Source organism: Schistocerca piceifrons, chromosome 8, assembly GCF_021461385.2.
Source record: "Schistocerca piceifrons isolate TAMUIC-IGC-003096 chromosome 8, iqSchPice1.1, whole genome shotgun sequence".
NCBI lineage: Eukaryota > Metazoa > Arthropoda > Insecta > Orthoptera > Acrididae > Schistocerca > Schistocerca piceifrons.
Genome location: NC_060145.1, coordinates 146,990,766 through 147,007,626, shown reverse-complemented (window position 1 = coordinate 147,007,626; position 16,861 = coordinate 146,990,766). Strand labels below are relative to the sequence as shown.

At 40.0% G+C, this 16,861-nt stretch overlaps 1 protein-coding gene across 1 annotated transcript in view; it reads right to left on the bottom strand.

Moving 5' to 3' along the window:
* Nucleotides 1-16,453, bottom strand: part of LOC124712144 (TWiK family of potassium channels protein 18) — a 1,284,422-nt gene extending 1,267,969 nt beyond the window's left edge. Inside the window, exon 1 of the mRNA XM_047242441.1 lies at nt 15,336-16,453. The gene's annotated coding sequence lies outside the window, so the exon portion shown is untranslated. The remainder of the gene's footprint in view (nt 1-15,335) is intronic.
* Between the last annotated feature and the right edge of the window lie 408 nt (nt 16,454-16,861).

Here is a 16,861-nt window from a genome sequence, read left to right as displayed (position 1 = left end):
GTGTCACTTTGGACTAGAAGATATTCTCTCTGGTTTAGAGCGGCTAACAGAAGTACTAAAGGCTGCTAGTCTTGCTTGCGAGATGAAAGCTGAGCTCGCCATTTGCAGCGTACTCGATTGGATCGACTGCAGACCTCTGGTACACAGCCGGGTGAAGAGTCTGAATCAGAGCCTCAAAGGCTCTGTGATCCCGTCGGCTGCAGAATCCCCGACTTGCGCAATGGGGTGGAGGTCTTTCGGGTTCCGCTAAATACGTCAGAAGTCCATTTAAAGCAGGAGGCGGCTGCACCGGTAGCAGGAACTGTGTGGCGTGGACTGGGTGGTTTTTAGGTTTGAAGGTCTCATGGAAGCACAAATAGGACCTCAGTCTCAGTGCAGATCGAATACAGGAAGAATGTAGATACAGGAACCAGCAGTATAAGAGTTGTAAATACTTGCAGCTCTGTTGAGAAAATACCAGAGCTCCAAGAGCTAATAAAATCACTGATACTCAAATCGTTTTAGGCACTGAAAATTGGCTAAATCCGGAGATAAGTTCAGCCGGAATTTTTGTAAATGACCTAACGGTGTTCAGAAAGGATAGTTGAAATACAGTTGGTTGTGGCGTGTTTCTTGCTGTTAGAAGTAGTTTATCTAGCCGCGAAATTGAAGTACATAATTCCTGTGAGTTAGTGTGGGTAGAGATCATTCTTGACAACCGGAATAAAATAATAATTGGATCGTTTTACCGATCTCCCAACTCAGATCATACAGTTGCTATAAAGTTCAAAGAAAACATGAGTCTAATTTCAAGCATACACCTTACTCATACAACTATAGTTGGTGGTGACTATAATTTATCCTCGATATTTTGGCGAAAATACATGTTTAATCCGGAGGTACACATAAAACATCATCCGAAATTGTGCTGAAAGCCGTCTCTAAAAATTATTTCGAGCGGTTAGTTCATGAGCCCATTCGAAGAATAAACGGTTTTGAAAACACATTTGATCTCTTAGCAACAAATAATCCGGAGCTAGTAAAGAGCATCAAAATGGATACAGGGATTAGTGAATACAGGGTTGTCGTAGCGAGAATGAATACCGTAATTCCCAAGGTCTCCAAAAATAAACGAAAATCTATTCAAAAAAAGCAGATAAAAATTCGCTTGACGCTTTCCTGAGAGGCAATCTCCATTCCTTCCAAATTAAGAATGTAAGTATAGACCAGATGTGGCTTCAATTCAAAGAAATACTATCTACAGTAATTGAGATATTTATACCAAATAAACGAAGAAATGATGGAGCTGGTACACAAAATAGAACACTGTTGCAGAAACAACGAGAGAAGCATGTCAAATTTAAGCGAACGCAGAATCCCCTAAATTGCCGATCTTGTACAGAAGCTCGGACTTCAATGTGAGATGCTTATAACAGTTTCGACAGTGAAACTTTGTCTCGAAACATGGCAGAAGAGAGGCTCTGGCCGTATGTAAAGTATGCTAGCGGCAAGACACAATCAATGCCTTCTCTGCGCGATAGTAATGGAATTACTATCTATGACAGTGCTACTAAAGCAGAGTTACTAAACACAGCCTTCCGTAATTCCTTCACTAAAGAAGAGGAAGTAATTATTCCGGACTTCGAACCAAGAACAGCTGCTAGCATCAGTAAATTAGAAGTAGATATCCTCGGAGTAGTGAAGCAACTTAATCATTTAATAGGAAGCAAGTCCTTTCGTCCAGACTGTCTACCAATTAGGTTTCTTTCAGGGTATGCTGATGCAATAGCTCCATACTTGACAATCACACACAACCGCTCGCTCGACAAAAGATCCGTACCCAAAGACTGGAAAGATGCACGGATCACACCAATATTCAAAAAGCCAATAGGAGTATCCAATAAATTGCAGGCCAATGTCATTAACGTCGATATGCAGCTGGTTTTTGGTACATGTATTGCGTTCGAATATTAAGAATTACGTCGAAGAGAACGGATTTAGAAAACATCGTTCTTGTGAAAAACGAGTAGCTATTTACTCACATGAAGTGTTAATATGAAATGAGCTTACGGCATTGTGGGCGGGAGTCCCCCATTTGGCGGGGAAGTTCGGCCACCGACGGCAAGTACTTATTGCATTCGACGCCACATTGGGCGACTTGCGCGTCGGACATGGGGATGAAATGATGATGAAGACAACACAACGCCAGTCCCTGGGTGGATAAAATCTCTTGACTCAGCCGGGAACCGAAACCGGGCCGCCACGCTGACCACTCAGCTAACGGGGAAGGGGGGAGGCCGGGGACACATAACACATGAAGTGTGGAGTGCTATCGACAAGGGTTTTCAAATTGCCTCCGTATTTCTAGATTTCCAGAAGGCTTTTGACACCATATCTTACAAGTAGCTTGTAACCAAATTGCGCCGCCCGTTGTGGCCGAGCGATTCTAGGCGCTTCAGTCCGGAACCGAGCTGCTGCTACGGTCGCAGGTTCGAATTCGGCCCCGGGCATGGATGTGTGTGATGTCTTTAGGTTAGTTAGGTTTAAGTAGTTCTAAGTCTAGGGGACTGATGACCTCAGATGTTAAGTCCCATAGTGCTCAGAGCCATTTGAACTATAACAAAACTGCGTCCTTGTTCTTGTGAAATACCGTCTCAGTAAAACGGAAGTAATTTCTGGCGTTCGCCAAAGAAGTGTTATAGGCTATGTGCTGATTCTTATCTATATAAACGAGTTAGGAGACAATCTGAGTAGCAGTTTTAGGTTGTTTCCAGATGATGCTGTCACTATCGTCTAGTAAAGTCATCAGAAGGTCAAAACCAAGTGCAAAACGATTTAGATAAGATATCTACATGGTGCGAAAATTGGCAGTTGATCCTAAAAATGAAAAGTGTGAGGTCATCTCATGTGTGCTAAAGGGAATCCGTTAAACTTTAGGTACGTGATAAATCTATCAAATCTAAATGCCGTAAATTCAATTAAATGCCTATGAATTACAATTACAAACAACTTAAATTGGAAAGCACACAGAAAATGTTGAGTGGAAGGCGAACCAAAGACTGCCTCTTATTGACAGAACACTTAGAAGATGCAACAGACCTACTAAAGAAAGTGGTTTCACTACGCTTGTACGTCCTCTTCTGGAGTACTGCTGCACGGTGTGGGATCCTTACCATATAGCATTAACAGAGTCCATCGATAAAGTTCAGAGAAGAGCTGCACGTTTTGTATTGTCGATAAATAGGGGAAAGAATATCACTGACATAATACAGGATTTGGGGTGTATATCATTAAAACAAAGGCGTTTTTCGTTGCAGTGAAATCTTTTCACGAAATTTCGGTCTCCAACTTCCTCCTCCGAATGCGATATTATTTTGTTGACGCCGACCTACATAGGGAGAAACAATAATCACAATAAAATAACGGAAACCAGAGCTCACCTGGAACGATACAGGCGTTCATTCTTCGGCACGCTGTTCGAGAGTTGAATGATGGAGAATTATTGCAAAAGTGGCTCGATGAACGCTCTGCCAAGCTCCTAAATGTGAATTGCTGAGTGTCAGTCTAGATGTAAAGGCAGAATATGATATAACAGTGAATTTGGGATGAACTACAAAATTCACAATCTCAGTCTACAAGTACAAGATAATTTCCATATTGACTACGTGTTCCTATCTGCGGTTCAGAATGGAGTCGTGTTTTCTAGTACAAATGTCCGTAACAGGTTGCCGACCGACATCATGTAGAAAATAGGAAATGCTAAGGTATTTAAAAATGTATTAAAAGGTATCATACTAGATAATTTACTACCACGTTGGGAATAGGGGTCTAAACTCTAGTTAACATTAATTATCTTATCAAAGAGATTTTAGCGGTTCCAGATATGGACGACTGATAGTCGTCTCTAAAACAACTGAAGTTAAATAAATGTGTGGTGTGAATTTTAAGATAACAGCAGCGGCTGAGTATTGTAACCGGAAGAGCAGAGGTCTTTTGTTTATATTAAAAAGTATTCTATAACTAATTCACACAGTTAACAACGACTCTAGCTATAGGAGTAGTTGTTAGGGCACTTTTATTCTTAAGTAATTGTCGGTTGCACTCGTTATCTGTGTTAGCGACCCATTATATGTACAAGCTGGTTTACAATTTATGTGTAAAAATATATGTTCATATATGACTAAAGAAACTCTGTTCTTTTTTTTTCATGTAACGGTTGATGATGAAAAGAATAACTGACGCCTTGCCGAGCGGCTCTAGGCGCTTCAGTCCGGAACCGCGCGACTGCTACGGTCGCAGGTTCGAATCCTGCCTCGGGCATGGATGTGTGTAATGTCCTTACGTTTGTTAGGTTTAAGTAGATCTAAGTTCTAGGGGACTGATGACCTCAGATGTTAAGTCCCATAGTGCTCAGAGCAATTTTTTTATGACCGGACGCGCTGTCGAATATCTAGTCACAAGCTGTAATGCGTCGACGACCATCCTCCCTCAAAGCACCGATCTCATATTGTCGCTGTCTTTGCCATGAGGCTTCTATCGCAAACAATAATTTTACGCCAAAGGAAATGGTTTGTGCTAGGTCCAGTTTATCAGAATATACTCGGCCATTTTAATGTATAAAGCATTAACACAAATAAATGTTTATTGCTGATTGAAAGAAAGAAAAAGCTGCTTTACATTTGGACATACTGAACTTTATGATGAAAACGAAAATTAATTTTATCCGAAGAACATAGTTTAATTTTTACTATACGTGAGAGCCCGGCGTTGTGTTTGTCACTTGTTCGCTAAGTATCAGCGTGTCGATTGCAAAACGTGGGAGCAATGCATCTTTGCGACTGCAAGAATGCGGTGATTTCTTCTGAGACGCTGAGGTATTTGAACCCGAATAAGCCAACAGGAATATTGGGCAGATGTTTCCATTAGTTCCGGCCAAGCGGCTCGCAGGCAGCTATTCAGAACATTACCTACCGCACAAGATGGAAGCTTTCGAGCAGGTCACTTCAGTGTACGAAATTGAGTGGATATTACCTCGCACATTGCAATTAGTTTTCGTTCTAATTAAGGTTTACAGAGATATCGGGTTTGATAAAATCATCACTCGCTCGGGATGCTTTTCATCTGTTAATGTCGTGTGCTGATGGGGATCGTTGTTAGTTGTTTCAGATGTGATGTGTAATCCATTTCAGTTATAGGCGTCCTAAATCTCAAGTGTCACAAACACAGTTTACCTCACCTTAAATGATTTGTTTATTCGACGTGGAGTATGAGATACTGTACAGAAAACATTTAAAGTCTATTTTAATATATGAGCATAGCTACCAGGGCTGAAATATATGTTTGATTCTTTATTCAATAATAACATATCCGTTTAATTTGCCCGCAGACATTCAGTAATCTAGTAATCGTAAATCGATCATACAAATATTGAGTGAGGAACAGCGGTCGGTCGAAATGTTGCATAAATATATACCATTCTTCGTTGTTATTGAGAACTCTATTTAAGCTACTAGTTTCAACTCCCCAGTAGAGCCTTTTTCAGGCCCCAATAATAATTCAACATCCGAAGTATTCTAGTCGTGTGTGTACATAACACAAGAGCTACTGCAGTAACTGGATTCCTTAGAAGTAACATGTGCGGACAGTATACACAGTTCGAAACACCTCTACAGAGTCTATTTACTACAGTGGTTCCAGTGTTTAATACATATACGACTGGAATACTCCGTACGTTCGATGCATAGGGGCCTAAAGAAGACGCTACTGAGGCGTTGAAACTAGTAGCCTAAATAGAGTTCTCAAAAATTATGGTGGATGGTAATATGTACACAACGGTTCTTCAATTTACTCGTCTTTTTCCTGAATCACTAACTTGGCGTGTTGCATAGTATTCATATTAGAATTCTGAATGAAATCGCTCTACCATCTCGTGTAATCCATAAGAGACACATTTCCCTTGCGTCTTCCGTTTGAACTTATCTTTCGCGTGTGATTTTCATATGGTAGGATAATAAACAAAACCGTAACAACAGGGGGGGGAACAGTCGTTTAGCAGTATTGCTTTTCTGGATATTAACCATGATTTGTTAACTGTTAATTACTGGCGTCATTACCTCAAAGCGTAACGAATATCATCGAATGGGATTCTGCAAATTCAAAAAAAATTTGCTTTATTATCAGCTGCCTGTTGCTGCTTAACAACCTGAAATATGGAATCGGTCGAGCTCGTATAATCGGCAGAACCTGCTGTATAAGTAATACATTGCACCGACGTGTTCCCTCTGATCTTATTTTTCCTATACTATTTTCAGATCTGGAAGTAATTTGACATTGATTCAGGTCAAATAGGTGAGATTTACAAGTTCGTCGAGTGAGGGCGCCAGCTCACAGCGGCGGCACGGTTCGGGTACAGACGGAAGCCCGCACGTTCAACGTTCAATTACGTGCCATCTATGTAATTAAGTTAATGGCAGCGTCTGCCCTCAACGCAGAGTACAGCGTGTGAATAGGAAGTTTATTTTTATATGTTACCGTAAATTACACAGTCAGAGACAAAAGGGAACGACAAACCACGAAGGAATTGTCGGAATGGGGCGGAAATCGCTAGATGTGGCGCACACGTACCGAGAAACAAACAATTACAATTCCAGAAAATATGGATGGTTTATTCAAGAGGAAGAACTTCACAAACAGAGCAAGGCAATATCACGTTGGACCACCTCTCGTCGTTATAGAAGCAGTTTTTGTGCCTGGGATTGATTGACAGAGTTTGTTGGATATCCTCCTGTGCGATATCATGCCAAATTCTGTCCAATTTGCGCGTTAGATCGTGAAAATTCCAAGATAGTTTTAGGGCCCTAACCATAATGCTCCAAACTTTCTTAGTCGATGAGAGCTTCGGCGACCATGCTGGCCAAGGTAGTGTTTGGCAAGTACGAAGTAGTAAAAACTCTCGACGCTGGTGGGCACTAGCTTGTTGAAATGTACGCTCAGAATGGCTTGCCATGGAGTTCAACAAATCGGGGCGTAGAATATCGCCGACGATTCTCTGAACTGTAGCGGTGCCACGGATGACAACTAAATGAGTCCTGCTGTGAAAAGTAATGGCACTCTTCCTTATGGGCCGTGTGGTGGGCGACAATTAGGTTGGTATCCTATCACTATCCAGAGAGTCTCTAGATACGTCTTCCCTGGTCAGTGAGGCTCTGATCGAAGCGGGACTAAACATTGCAAACAATTCTACTCGAGTCATTGATGTTCCAGGCCGAAAATACATAATTTTTGCCTGTCGCTGGGAGCATATTCACGTATGGTTATGTTACACAGTTCTCTCCCTCTAGTCAGATATTTTTCATATCATAGACCCACGAATGTGGTCCCGAATGCACAATTGATGGCTTGCATATGTAGTTCTGCCACGTATTCCTACGTCTCTTATTGCTAACAATTCGCACATGGAGCACAGTGTGGTCGTTTAAGGTGATTCATAGCAGTATATGGTAGGAATTAATCCATACGTCAAGGTTGTGCTTCGGTAAGACCAGTTTTGTTTCTGTTACCGTTGTGTTTCATTTTGTCAGCCGCTTTCTTACGTGGTTGTGCGATGCATACGAGCATTCACAACTCCTGTTATATATATATATATATATATATATATATATATATATATATATATATATATATATATACACATAGCTCCGTCTGTATTCAGCCTTTCTTCGGGTGTAGAATGACTGCTTACGCATATACTCCAGTGCACCTTTCAAATTATTAGGTTGCAGCAGTACACTCTTCTATATCAGCTGGTCTACATACATAACTCAAGTACACAAATATAACTTTTTCTGGGATAGTACTGACGCGGCTCACTTAAAAATGGTTCAAATGGCTCTGAGCACTATGGGACTTATCATCTTAGGTCATCAGTCCCCTAGAACTTAGAACTACTTAAACCTAACTAACCTAAGGACATCACACACATCCATGCCCGGGGCAGGATTCGAACCTGCGACCGTAGCGGTCGTGAGGTTCCAGACTGTAGCGCCTAGAACCGCTCGGCCACATCGGCGGCTCACTTATTTTTAACCACGGTGTCTTCCACTAATTTCTGTTTACAATTTCCTTATCACCTGTCGTGAGATACTATTTGACAATGTATGTATTCTGGTATACCTAGTAACACACTTAACTCTTTTAGTCTTTGATGTTACCTCTATTCTACATTCGTCACGAGCACGCTGTTTGGATAATGTTAGCTGTCATCTGAAAATTTTGTTTTAATATTACACCGTTTTATGCTTTGGTTTACTAATAACAAGCTTAGGCATGTATTACGTCAGCTAACTTTCCGTGTGTGTACTTTCATTGATGCACTATGAACATGTACTTCGTTATCGACTTTTCCACGTTCGGTAACTTACTGTTCGACATTTCTTATTCTTTTCGTTTTTTAACATAAGAAGCATAGCTTGCGGAATATCTGTATGTGGTGGCCTTATTTTCAAGCTTGCTCAGACAAGATCATTAATGACAAATATATTTTCATGTATCTACAGTTTGTACCTTTGTTTGATGTAATTCCTGATAGTAATATGGCTGGTAATTTTCTTGTTTAAGGGCCGAATCACGCCGTATTGAAACTCTTAAACCGGTACAACAAATTGGAGATGAAATTACACCTGACGGTGTTCTTGGCATTTTAAACATACACCCATCATTTAATAAACCACCTAAGCACCAGTTAAACTTTTAGAGTTGGTTACAATGCTCCGAATCTTATCTATGAAAAGTAGAAAGTGATGCGGCATATCCATGGAAAATTTTGTTCAAGGAAGAAGTATCACTTACAAACCATGGCCAAATCAGTCTTCACAATATGGAGTAAGCGTGAAAATCCGCGCTGACTCGAAAAAGCGGACAAAAACAACGTTCTTGGTCTGTCAGCGTTTGGTGCTTGTTTTTCAAGATCAGCATCGTTGCTCCCTGTTTTATTAACGGGAATCTAAATACATTCAAGTATCTCGAGCTACTAAGATATGCTCCTGGTGCACTTATTGGTTTACATCCCACTGGATATAAAGCGATCAGAGCGGAAAATGCACTAAGACTGTCCCACCCGCTCCGCAGATGTAATGACAGATCCTCTTAAGAGAACGTTTGTAGAGCATTGCAACGATTGTTCAGGAAATGCAAAATAGCCTGCACTCTCACCAAACGTAGCATTTGTATACCTTTATCTAAGGCGACAATTACAACAAGTCGTCTATTAGGAAAGACTGGTGTGTCCCGAATGCATGAACTCCGCCATAACACGTAGATCCATTAGAAAAAAAGGGTCGACGTTGTAATTCGGCAGCTATAAACTATAAAAGTTATGACTTTTCTTTCAACCAGTACAACGTTAGTTGGAAATTGTTTCATTTAACTCTTATTGATAGCACTGATTTACTACGAGCCCGTTTCGGTGGAATTTTCGTTTTAAGCGTTCCTGTTGAGAAATTATAACTCTTGTAGTGTACTTACGTCTATGTATTTCTATGTAATATGGCATTATATTGTACGTAGGTTTAAGTGAAATGACGTCCATAATGTATCTTGTAGCGAATTTTCAGATGTTTCAAATGGCTCTAAGATCTATGGGACTTAACATCTAAGGTCATCAGTCCCCTAGACTTAGAACTACTTAAACGTAACTAACCTAAGGACATCACACACATCCATGCCCGAGGCAGGATTCGAACCTGTGACCGTAGCAGCAGCGCGGTTCAGGACTGAAGCGTTTAGAACCGCTCGGTCACAGCGGCCGGTAGCGAATTTTCTTGCTGATGATATGTCGTTATTATAAATCACGTAATTCCTTTTGTATTGGACTTTTGAGTGATTTTATATAGTATTTTTTGACAGCCATTGACAGTTTTCACTCCAACGGCGCTTTATGGTTTATAGAGCAAATTATATCGCAGGAATTCAGGGATAGTGTTTGAGTTTCAGAGGTTGTAAATCTGTAGTTATGCGAAGCTTAAGGCTATCTATTTTATTATACGGTGTGTCATTTTTATCCTTTTCCCTTTCCTAGTAATTCAATAAAATTTTCTAATTAATTTTTATGTTTCACATCTGTTTGTTCGTTAAGGATTTTAAATTTTTTTCCCATGTACGTAAATATCCAATTCTTCTAAACAGTTTACACCCAGAAATAAAATTTAGAATAGAAACAGAGCAAAAAATCCATAAATTTTTTGGACTTAAAAAAGGCAATAGTAATAACCACCACAAGTTCTAAATTTATAGAAAATTTTCTACTACAGGCTTAATTGCAAATAAATTCATGTCACCCAGATTCACATAAATATGCATATTTCAGGAAACTGATCAATAGAGTCATAAATGTATCTCTCAGAAATAATGCTATACAAAGTGCAATAACAACACTACAATATATAGTGCAAAGAAATGATTTTAACGAAATACAGTGCTCAAATTATATGAAGAATATTTAAAGCCTATAACAGTTAACACATATAGGCATACCTGAAACGAGAGGATGGAACTATAATAACACCAACCTACGTATCAACAGTATACACAGATAACATATGCAGCAAACTGAACAATTTTCTAAAGAATACGATAGTAAAACTAGCATTTCGTTCAAGCAATAACCAGAAAACAGAAATAAGATCAGAGAAAAATGAGATCCCTATTTTTTCTTATCTGGGCATTTAGAAAATTTCCTGTGACAACTGCACAAAATCCTCTATTGGACAAACAGGAAGAAACTTTGGAATCAGGTCCAAAGACAGCTGAAGAAACTATGAAAGTAACCAATAAAGTTTTTCTACATATGAAAAGCCAAAATGATAAGGCAGAACAAATCGAAAATGCCTTTCCAATTCTACATAAAATACATAAAGGTCATGCTATGACATTTTAGATGAACTGGAAATTTACACTTATATAAAAAAAGGATCCGAACGCCATTCTTAAACAAGAAACAGATCTGAAAGAAAAAAATACTCAGAAAACTATATTGCCGTAATAGAAAAATGATTAAAATGACACGGAACATGAAAAACAATAGATAACCTTAAGCTTCACATAATTACAAATTTACTGTCTCCGAAACTCAGACACTGTCCCCGAAATTCAGCGATATAATTTACTTTGCAAACATAAAGCATCGCTGGAGCAACAACTGTCAAATAACCTGTCAAAAGTACTGTATAAAATAACTTAAAATCCAATACAAAAGCAGCTATGTGATATATAATAACGACGCTCTATCAGAAAGATAACTCGCTCGAAGTTGCATTATGGACGTCATTCCTCCTAGACATAAGTACACATAATGTAATATTACGCGTAAAATATATACACGTAATTGTAAAATATAAACAGAAACATCTGAAAATGTCATTTTCGCCTAAACGAGATCGTTGTGAATCAATGTCATCAACGCGAGTTAAACAAAACAATTTTCTGCTAACTTTGTACCGATTGAAAGAAACTGTCATACTTTGACTTTACGCTGCGAGCCCAGCAGAGAAGAAGATAAAAACTACCTACGAATTTCAATAAATTCACCATATTGTCTGCTGTATTTTTATTCATTCTGGATGTATTTGGGGTGGCCTGTCTTAGCTTTCTCCCCCCGTATCTAGAGCGATTTTTTTAAATAGTTACAATCTGCAGAACGCAATCCCTGAGAAGATAAGAAGCATATGCACATACGGGCATATGGCCGGCTATGCGTTCTGAGTGAGGTACACCGATTTGAAGTTTGAGACTGAAGATCTTTGACAATGCAGGTTTCAATGAATGAAAGCAGAGAAGAGAACACACCAGACTAGTGGGACTGTTGTGGCTGTACTAACTTTTTAGCTACACACCCAAGAGGGCAGCAGTTTTCTCCACGAGAAAGTGCCACAATCCGTATCACTTAATGCGCGTACTTGCCTCCATAGCGGCCTTGGAGCATGGAAACAATGCGTGGACACCACGTGACCTGCAATTTTTCGTTCTAAATACAGAACAACACACTTGTCAATGAAATATGTTGAAGATAGACTGAAATAATTGATGCTATTACTCGTATATTTTAAATTGTTTCACACTGGATTTGTGAAGCATGACACGTTGACAAATAGGAGCATCTGACATAATTTTTGAGTGGTGTTGATTGATAACGCCCAAGACGGCGAATATACCTAATTTACAATGCAATTGTTTTTTGTTTTTTTTTCGATTAAGGAACACACCGATGCAGGCTAATGACTTCTTTCAAGAAATTTAATGAAGTTTGGACCCAAGTATAAAAACCTACTACAGTTTCGATGGTGTGTTGCAACTGCACCGTACATGCTTCATCTAACTGAAAGCAGTACCTTCAGTGGTTGTCGAAAGGAATTATTGTAATAATTGGTATACAATAAACGATCATCTTGAATCTTTCAAAATAGCTTGGTTAAGAAACAAAATACAATTCAGTTGCAAAGCACCTGTAATAGTTACCATTACTTATATCACAGAAAGTAACAACTGAAAAAAATGACAGCAATCATTTACAATACAACAGAAAAACTTTTGTCCCGCATTAGACCTGTATCCAACTGACGCAGGTTTCGTACCTAGATCGCTTCATGATGACCGTTTCTTGTCTCTTGAAATCAGTTAAAATATTATTAGAATCAGGTAACAGGGAAATGTGACAGCTGCTAATCAAGGGAACTTTCGTAATTCTGTATTCAGGAGTGCCCGGGTTGTCAGGAGAGTACAATGTATATATAATTTGAGTGTTGTGTTCCTCATGTTTTAACGATAGCAGACCTTCCTGTAGCCTAGTCGTTAGATTCGCTTCGTTCTATTATAATGTTTCATGATCTTTTCCGGTTGTTGTAAAGATTTAAATGAATTACATACATGGGAATGAAATTATTGAATAAATGGGGATGAAATCAGTGAAGATGTAGTAATATGACATACCTGCGCAAGTAATCTGAACCTGCGCTGAATTCGTTAGAGACCTGGAAGCGAGCTTGGACAGCCCAATAGTAAAGGCGGCTGTTCGTGATAAGCTGGAGATCCAGGTTTGAGTCCCAGTCACCAAGATATTTCCAGTTACATATTCATTACATTGCAGGTTCAACGTATCTGGACAGTTAGCACTGATATGTCATTACATCTTCATTCATTCCACCCCTCTCGATCCAACATTTCATTTATGTAGCTTTAATTCATTTCATTACAGGGTATCATGAATAATAGCGAAAAGTGATAGAAACGAAAGTATACAATAACAGAAGCAGAACATATCCAACATACGTAGGTCGACCCGCGACCGATTTCATTATAAAGTATCGTCTTCATTGAAGTACATTTGTAGTATGAACATTTCGATAAGTTCCTATTTTATTGGTCTGAAATTTTATCCATGACTCATAGTAGGGAAATTCAATTGCATAATTGGTCACCAGCTCATTTTTCTGCTGATGTAAGTGTGTAAGATGACAAGTAGATGAAAGGCAGCACGTTTTGTATTATCGCGAAATATGGGAGAGAGTGTCACAGAAATTATGCAGGACATCATTAAAAGAAAGGTGTTTTTCGTTGCGATGGAATCTTCTCACGAAATTCCAGTCACCAACTTTCTCCTCCGAATGCGAAAATATTTTGTTGACACCGACCTACATAGGGAAGAACTATCACCACGATAAAATAAGGGAAATCAGAGCTCGTACGGAAAGGTGTGTTCATTCTTTCCGCGTGCTATACGAGATTGGCATGATAGAGAATTGTGAAGGTGGTTCGATGAACCCTCTGTCAGGCGCTTAAATGTGATTTGCAGAGTATCCAAGTAGATGTAGATGTAGAAGTAAGGCGTCAGTATGGTATAAAACGGATATGTTGTGAACGGTCCATACCTTTGCCTCCAAGATCACCTGTCCTCAGGCGTCTGGATTTTTCTGTCTGGGTCATCAGACAAATGAATTGTACAGTACTGTCGTTGATATGGTTGAAGATGTGGAGCAGCGAACTGTACGGTCTTGTCAGGATCCGGGGTATTTGCAGAAATTCGTAACTCACTGCAAAGTAGAGCGGAGTACTGCATCCAAATGTGATGACGGTTTGAACACCTCCTTCAATGAGTCTTCAAAGTAAGTTTATCTTTCCCTCTATAAACGTTTGTAAACCATTACTGAAGCCAGCGACATTGATTACAGCGAAATTGCATAATACGCCGTACTACGTGTTACAGGACGACTGAAACGGCAAGATATGCAAACAGGAGTACCACACCACATTACATATACATATCTAACTCTAGGATGAAAATTTCCATCAGTACACTATTAGCAGATAAACTGGTCTCCAAACAGAACCAGTGCACTAAAGTAATACATTAGATGTTGCCGTCGTATTACAATTTATTGCCGTTAACGACACGAAACTCAACAGGAAAACGTATATAGCTGAGTGAACCTGCATAGTGCATTGTAAACCAGACGGTCACAAAGTGGGATGGAAGATCTCACCTCTAAATATTTGTATGTTCCACTTACAAGACGTTTACGAGCTCCGCACGCTTTCGCTGGCTTGAACACGTGGTCGACATTAAGCTGATTTGAAAGCCGTGACCCAATTATCACGCTGACACATCATCGTCGGCCTTAAACGCATGCCTGGAGCTCATATTCTGATGATGACCTTACTTATAGTTTCAGAGGAGTTCATCCTAGTCTCTAGGAAACCAGAAATTTTCATTCAGTTTATTAAAAGAAAAATTCGATATTTCTGGGATAACTATTTGTGTTTGCATCATAGATCAGTTTCATTGAAACATGTCACAGAACAAGGTCTCAAAAACAGCTTCCGTTTAAGTTTTGCACTGTGACAAATTTCATGCCTTCCATTTTGAGATTTACAGTTTAGCCAATGCCCCACGGTTTCTTGGCTAGATTTCGTGATCCACATGTGTCTGTAGCACATGTGTAATAAATTTTACAGTGACGTAGGGTTACCAACAAGCTTCTAATGCTTTAAAATCGGTAAGCAACAAACTATATTGCATTTTGTTGAGTATTGAAGTCAATAAAACATTAATTTTTCAGGAGTCAAGGAGTAATAACAAAGATTACACAAACTCAACAGTGATGGAGTAATTGTGCTAGAAATAAATTATGTCTAAGAGAACAACAGCTTGTTTAATTTAAAACTAATGCCCGATGATCTAAAAAGGCAAGGTGGAAAAGAGGATGAGGAGAACGCAGTGGAAAGCAACAATGAGATCATAGGTGGGGGACAGAAAAACAAGAATTAGTAGCATGATACTAGAACGAAAATTCAAATTCTATATTTACCTTTGACGGACGATACTTCGTTGATGAAGAGATGAGTAATCGTTGTGGTATGTGGTTCAGTAATTTGCTAACGAAAAGCGCCAGCGTAACTGAGCAGAACTGCAGCAATAGATGTCTTGATTTGATGGAACTGTACACAAAAACACTTGACCACGGATGAAATTTTCAATATTTATATGCACAGCATTTATACATAATTATTCATAAGCGTCTTTCAGAAACCAACAGAGTAATATCACATTTTCTTCCACTACGTGAATTCACACTTCCACTGGTAATGTTTTGGATTTTAGGAAATATTACTCGTTTGATAAACTTAACGGATTTAGGTTAATCAAATGGTATAACAGGAACTATGGACACTTAGCTCAGGAGGAAACGGTGTTTCACTAGGCAGACACTGCAGATAAGGCGCTTTACATTGAGGTGGCTGGGCGTGAGAATATGGTCAACAAGAGGGAAAACGTTGTCATAAGAGGCGAACAGACAGATGCCAGTGACGAATCAACATTTCAAGTTGTTTGTGTTGTTTTCGATATTTCTGCCCTTTTCAAATGTAGAATCAGTATTTTGTGCTGTAGATGAAAAAAAAAATTACGTTTCTTCAAGTCTGATACATCAATTGTAGTGGTCCACTTCCGAAATGACTCTAAAATTATTGGGAGCTTGTAGTAGATACTGAAAAAGACTTGCTTATCTAGTTGCTGTTGGAAATGCTGCAGTTCGAAGAAATAGGCTCCTTCGCTGTTCTGGCAGGCAGCATCTCGATGACAGTCACATATCGCTTACACAAGGGAAGAAGTATACCTGTTGTTTGCGTCAGGGAGGCAACACTTAAGCACTGGACAGAAAAACACAAAACACACGACTGCGCCGCTGGTACCGCACGTGGTGTTTGACAGGAGACAGGCATCAAGTCATGTGCATTTGCAAGCGATAAGGTTACGAGATGGGAGTAGCAGTCGCGATGTACGGCGTCACAGACCCTCGGCGTACTCGCAGCTGCCCAACTACTACGAAGCGGCGGCCGCGCGGTTCGGACTTCGCTGTCGCGCGGCGCGGAGCGGCGGTGACGTCACGGCACCTGTGGCGCTTCGCGGCTGGAGGCTTGGGGCGGCCTCGTGTCCCGGCGTGCACTGGCCCTCCGTTCGGCGCCTCGCACACCGGCCCAGTCGCGCGCGACACAACGAAAATAGCCGCCCCTCCGGCGCTAAAGATAGCGCGCCGCCGACCGCCTCAATGCCCATTCTTCCCGCGGACGCCGCAGCGACGCTACGCGGCCTCCTCCCGTTTCTGCACCCTTTATTCCGTCGCGTCGAGTCTTCGTACGCCACGTCTAACATTTCTAGCTCTTGGTACCATCTCTTTATACCCATATTAACTTATCAACCTACAGTATACACGGTAGCAGACAAAGAGGAAGGTGGGGTAAAGTGACCACATTTCTTCAGACCCTGTTTATTGATAAAAACTTACCACTTACATATTTTGAATCTACAAATTTCAAAGTATCGTCCTAAATATTA